The sequence below is a fragment of the Solanum lycopersicum genome, chromosome 12, assembly GCF_036512215.1.
Source record: "Solanum lycopersicum chromosome 12, SLM_r2.1".
NCBI lineage: Eukaryota > Viridiplantae > Streptophyta > Magnoliopsida > Solanales > Solanaceae > Solanum > Solanum lycopersicum.
In genome coordinates, this window is record NC_090811.1 from 7532211 (window position 1) to 7538708 (window position 6498).

Below are 6498 nucleotides of genomic sequence, written 5' to 3' on the forward strand. Positions count from 1 at the left end.
GACTGTAAATCAGGATTTTACCATCTAAAACTAGAAGAAGAATCTAAACAATTAACAGCATTCACAGTACCGCAAGGATTCTATGAATGGAATGTATTACCATTTGGATATAAAAATGCACCAGGTAGATATCAACATTTTATGGATAACTGTTTTAACCAGCTAGAAAATTGTGTTATATATATAGATGATATATTATTATATTCCAAAACACAAGATGAACATATAAGATTATTAGAAAAATTTATACATATAATCAAACACTCAGGTATAAGTTTAAGTAAAAGTAAAGCAGAAATTATGAAACCACAGATAGAATTTCTAGGAATACAAATAGATAAAAATGGAATAAAAATTGCAGACTCACATAGTACAAAAAATAATTACTATTGATAAAAATATAGATACAAAAAAGAAATTACAATCATTCTTAGGGTTAGTAAATCAAGTAAGGGAAAATATACCAAAACTAGCAGAACATTTAAAACCATTATACAAAAAACTCAAAAAAGATGTTGAATATCATTTTGACAACAAAGATAAAGAACACATAAAAAATATTTAAAAATTATGCAAAAAGTTACCAAAATTATATTTTTCTGATGAAAGTAGAACATTCACATATATAATTGAAACAGATTCAAGTAACCACAGTTATGGAGGAGTACTAAAATATAAATATGACAAGGAAAAGGTAGAACACCATTGCAAACTACCTATCAAGAAAAAGGAACTCAAACTGAACCAGATACAATAGAAGAAATACTCAAAGCCATTACTACACTTTCTACAAAGGTGGACAGTATGAGAAAAGAGTTACAAAACCTAAAAGCTAATAGTCAGCAGCATGACTATAAATATGCGGAGCTACGCTAACATGCTGAGTTACGTCGATCGGAAGACGCAAAAATTCCAGAACTATAAGGAGATGTTGGGAAACTCCTTAAAACCCATAACATTAACATTGCTAGTGTTGCAGGTACAAGTACAGCAGCTATGGAAAAAACTACATCAAAAAATACAAACCTAAACAGCTTATTTACAAAACCATTTATTCCAAAGGCACAGATAGTAGAAACCCCAACACCACAAACATCTACATATGCAGCCAGCCTACACAAGGAAAAGAAAATATATAACCATATATCCCAAACTTACATTGAAAACCTATACAAAATTCAGACTTTTTTAAATCTCAAACCCAAATCTACCACAACTACAGAAAAAACCCAGGATTATTTAACCCAAAAATTACAAGGCTATAACAAGTTAATTGCACAACCTAAAACCAACCCAAACTTAGTTAAAACCTGTTACAGTTATGGATTACTTAATACTGTATATACATATGATGGTACAGAGATAAGTGGAATCCCGGAGATCCACAAAGCCTTTTTAATATACAAAAGAATTACAAAGGGAAATTTATTTTTTATAAAATTTTATACGGCACCAGCTGAGATACTTTATGACGAGATAAAACCAATGATCCAGATAGTAAAAATTGGATTAACACGAGAAATGATAAAACCGGAAGACATAGGGCAACAACCAGAGATACCAAAAGTTGAGATACCCAGTTTTTATGCAAATAAAAGAATAATTGGATTATCAACTATCATACAAGAATTAGCTAACAACTATCTACAAGGAAATGCTATATGGAGCTACTATTCAAGAGATCATTTAATGATATATGCCAATTCACGAGAGATAAGACAAACAGATATGGAGGAAATCCATAAATGGATTTTATCCTTATTAAAACCAGAAGCTACTCCAACAACTAGAGCGATAAAACAAGGATTCATCTCCGAAGAACTAATGACAAGATATTGCAAGCTAATTGGTCACAATATCCAGACCATATATGTTCCAAGTGCAACCAAGGTGATGACATAATCCCAGACGTACAACTGGAGTAAGCTGAGAAGAAGATAAGGAAAAATAGACATAAAAATATATGTACAAAATTAGTCATAGTCATTGTCGGCCATTTGGCCAAAGTTTATTTTGTCTTCTTGTAAAAAGTCGTAAAGTAAATAGTGTCAATAGTGTCAGTAGATCCTAATCATAAATAGTAAGAGTCAAGTTACTGTGTAAATAGTAAATGTCAAGTAACTGTGTAAATAGAAAAGGCCAATCGTCTTTTAGTAAAGATGAAAGGTCATTATGAATGTTTATAAATAGAGGGTTTCCCCTCATAAATAAAATCATCAATCTTCCAATCAATCTTCTCTCTACAATATTTCCTCTTTCCCGCTTCCCCCCTAAAATTGGGATATTTTTCTTTTAGGTCTAAATGGTCTTTTCATTTTATAGTTTTTTACATAATACCTTCGTCTTGGTTGTTTATATTTATACTTAGTTTTATTTTTTCTATAATTTTTATATCTTCTGGATTTTTGTTTTTTATTTGTACATCCAAATTGTGGTGCCATTTTATTTTTACAACATGATAAATTTTTATTTAGTACTTTTTCCATTTTTAATTTTTCTTTTTGGTTCTCACATAATTGTATAAACCATTGAGATAGAAATTTTATTCTAGCTCCTAAAGTATCTATCATTCCTTCATTATTCCAATCCTTTATTATTTTTGTACTAAATGGTTCTGGTAATTTTGTAAAATATTGTTTTCTTATTTCTTTTGCTTCGTCTAAATTGTATTTAGCTTTGTAATAATATTCTTTGCATGCACAAGTATATTCTTCTATATAACACATTTTACATATAGCTAATTTTGTCATAAGTTGTCTATTTATTATTTTTTCCCTATTTTGTTCTCTTATATCCGTGGTCATACCTCCAAATTCACTTCTTATAGCTGATTCATATTTGTCTAGTATATCTATATTTGTTGCTGATGGGGATCCATCCATTTTCTTATCATTCCTAAGTACTTCTAAACTTTCTGAGGGTAGATTTTCTATCCATAATTTTGTTGTTCCTACAAATGTTCTTTCTATGTATCTTGGTGTTTTTGTTGTTTCTATTTTGTTATCTATTAACTGTTTAGATATATTTCCTGTCCATAGTAATATTGCTTTATTTATGTCTGTGACACAATCTAAGTCTAATAAATTATATTGTTCACTTATTGGTTTCGGTATCCAATTTTTATTTAATCTACTGTTCCATATTGCATTATTTCTATCTGATTGTTGATAACTTTCTGTATAATAAGTTGGTGGTGTCCACCTAGGACTACTTCTAGGACTATTTCTGGGACTATTTTCTGGGGTTTTGACTCTTGACGTACTGGGTCTATTCATATCTCCTTTGTTTATTTCTAATTTTTTTAGTTTATTTGTCTGTTCTAAGATTTCTGTGTATGTCTCACTTATGTCACTTATTTCTGATTTTTGGTCATTTTCATTTTCATCTATTTCATTTACTTCATTTACCTCAATATCTTCATTTAATTTTTGTTCCATTTCTTTTATTTCATTAGTTAATTCAAGCTCTTTATCTTTTTCCTTTTGTTTTTGCTTATTTTCATATAATAATTTTAACCTAGCTAATTCCTTTTCTAATTCACTTATTCTTGTATTTTTTATTTCTTCTAAATGTTGTACTTCTTGTTTTGCTTGTATTTTTATTTTTTCAATTTCTTTTGATTTGTCTATTTCTTCATTTTCTTTTGTTATTCTTGTCATAGCTATTAAACTATCTTCTAATTTTGCTGTTTCTTTTTCTAAACATTAAGTATAGATTATTTCCTATTTTTTTATATCTTCTTCCTAGATTTGAAAATATTATTTTTATTGTCATTCCGTCTTGATTTTCATATGTTTTTTCGTCTACTGCAAATTCTTCTTTATTCATTATAATTTATGTATTATATTATGTTGTAACTCATATTCAAGACAATCTAATTCTAATTTTAACATAGATATATCTTTTCTTTGTGCTAGTATTGATTTATTACATACTTCTGCTAATATATTTTCTTCTAACCTTCTTTTTCTATGTTGTAATTCTTGTTCTTTTTCAGCTATTTTTTCTATTAATTGTTGTTTATAAATTTCTTTGTTCATACTGTTTTTTCAAATAGCGAACATATTTGTATTCTGTTTTCGAAATTATATTTATCAATTGATCTTTTTTATCATTATCTGTTTTGACTAGTTGTGATAGTTCATATTCTATATATAAGAGTCTTAATTTTTTCCATGTCTTTCTTATTTTTTTACCTATATTGTTTGTTGTTATTTTAGTTTCTTTGCTTGGTATTATATTATCCTTCATAAAATGTCTTTCTGTAATATTCTCTTTTAAGTAGATTTAATCGTTGTATTTCATTAGCATTGTTTGTAATATATTCTAGATGTTCGACTTCTCTAGTTCTCAAATAATCGAATAGATTTTCTATTAGTAATTTTTCATGTAGATTTATATCTTCTATGATTTTTACCCAATATTGTAAATATTCGTAATTTATCATCAGTCTATATCTATATCATCATATAAATCATACATATCATAATAAAGTTCATCCTGTATGCTTTGTATGGTTAACTCAGTCCAACCTTGGGTTGTTATTTCTATTATCTCATATGTTACCAATTTTTCATAAATTTCTCTTTTTATATCAGTACTCAGATCTTTTAATATATAGAGTAGTAATATCTTATAGTTATAATCATCATCTATTAAATAGGTACTCATTTTATTCATCTTTGCTAAAATTTTTATTCCTTTCAACCTCTTAATGGATTATACTTATTTATTATGAAATAATAATGATTTAATAATCATCTCGTCTAGTCACTACTACAGCTTTCTTCTTTGATTAGTTACCTTAACAGCGTCTCAACTTTGTTTACTCCCCTAAACGGCCTTCTTGCCTACCGGTTTCAACCTTAGGATGACATAGTCTGGGCATACTTATTCGAAGAATATTTCTGTAGCAAATCTTCTAAAGATGTTTATTAGAACATTATTAAGTCATGACAAACAATTATAATCAACAAGAGATTTTCAGGAATAAATTTATTTAGCTACTCATAAATTTAAGAGTGTATACCTGATTTTGTAGATTTGTAGCTCCAGATTTCTCCATAGTTATTAGCTTAGTTAGTTAGCTAGCTAGCTCTGATACCAATTTTAGGGGGGAAGCGGGAAAGAGGAAATATTGTAGAGAGAAGATTGATTGGAAGATTGATGATTTTATTTATGAGGGGAAACCCTCTATTTATACACATACATAATGACAATTCATCTTTACTAAAAGACGATTGGCCTTTTCTATTTACACAGTTACTTGACCTTTACTATTTACACAGTAACTTGACTCTTACTATTTATGATTAGGACCTACTGACACTATTGACACTATTTACTTTACGACTTTTTACAAGAAGACAAAATAAACTTTGGCCAAATGGCCGACAATGACTATGACTAATTTTGTACATATATTTTTATGTCTATTTTTCCTTATCTTCTTCTTCTCAGCTTACTCCAGTTGTACGTCTGGAGTTATGTCATCACCTTGGTTGCACTTGGAACATATATGGTCTGGATATTTGTGACCAATTAGCTTGCAATATCTTGTCATTAGTTCTTCGGAGATGAATCCTTGTTTTATCGCTCTAGTTGTTGGAGTAGCTTCTGGTTTTAATAAGGATAAAATCCATTTCTGGACTTCCTCCATATCTGTTTGTCTTATCTCTCGTGAATTGGCATATATCATTAAATGATCTCTTGAATAGTAGCTCCATATAGCATTTCCTTGTAGATAGTTGTTAGCTAATTCTTGTATGATAGTTGATAATCCAATTATTCTTTTATTTGCATAAAAACTGGGTATCTCAACTTTTGGTATCTCTGGTTGTTGCCCTATGTCTTCCGGTATTATCATTTCTCGTGTTAATCCAATTTTTACTATCTGGATCATTGGTTTTATCTCGTCATAAAGTATTAAAAAGGCTTTGTGGATCTCCGGGATTCCACTTATCTCTGTACCATCATATGTATATACAGTATTAAGTAATCCATAACTGTAACAGGTTTTAACTAAGTTTGGGTTGGTTTTAGGTTGTGCAATTAACTTGTTATAGCCTTGTAATTTTTGGGTTAAATAATCCTGGGTTTTTTCTGTAGTTGTGGTAGATTTGGGTTTGACATTTAAAAAAGTCTGAATTTTGTATAGGTTTTCAATGTAAGTTTGGGATATATGGTTATATATTTTCTTTTCCTTGTGTAGGCTGGCTGCATATGTAGATGTTTGTGGTGTTGGGGTTTCTACTATCTGTGCCTTTGGAATAAATGGTTTTGTAAATAAGCTGTTTAGGTTTGTATTTTTTGATGTAGTTTTTCCCATAGTTGCTGTACTTGTACCTGCAACACTAGCAATGTTAATGTTATGGGTTTTAAGGAGTTTCCCAACATCTCCTTATAGTTCTGGAATTTTTGCGTCTTCCGATCGACGTAACTCAGCATGTTGGCGTAGCTCCGCATATTTATAGTCATGCTGCTGACTATTAGCTTTTA

At 29.4% G+C, this 6498-nt stretch overlaps 1 pseudogene; it reads left to right on the plus strand.

Annotated features, from left to right (window-relative positions):
- The first annotated feature begins 876 nt into the window (after positions 1-876).
- On the plus strand, positions 877-6204 carry LOC138340564 (uncharacterized; annotated as a pseudogene).
- The last annotated feature ends 294 nt before the right edge of the window (positions 6205-6498 follow it).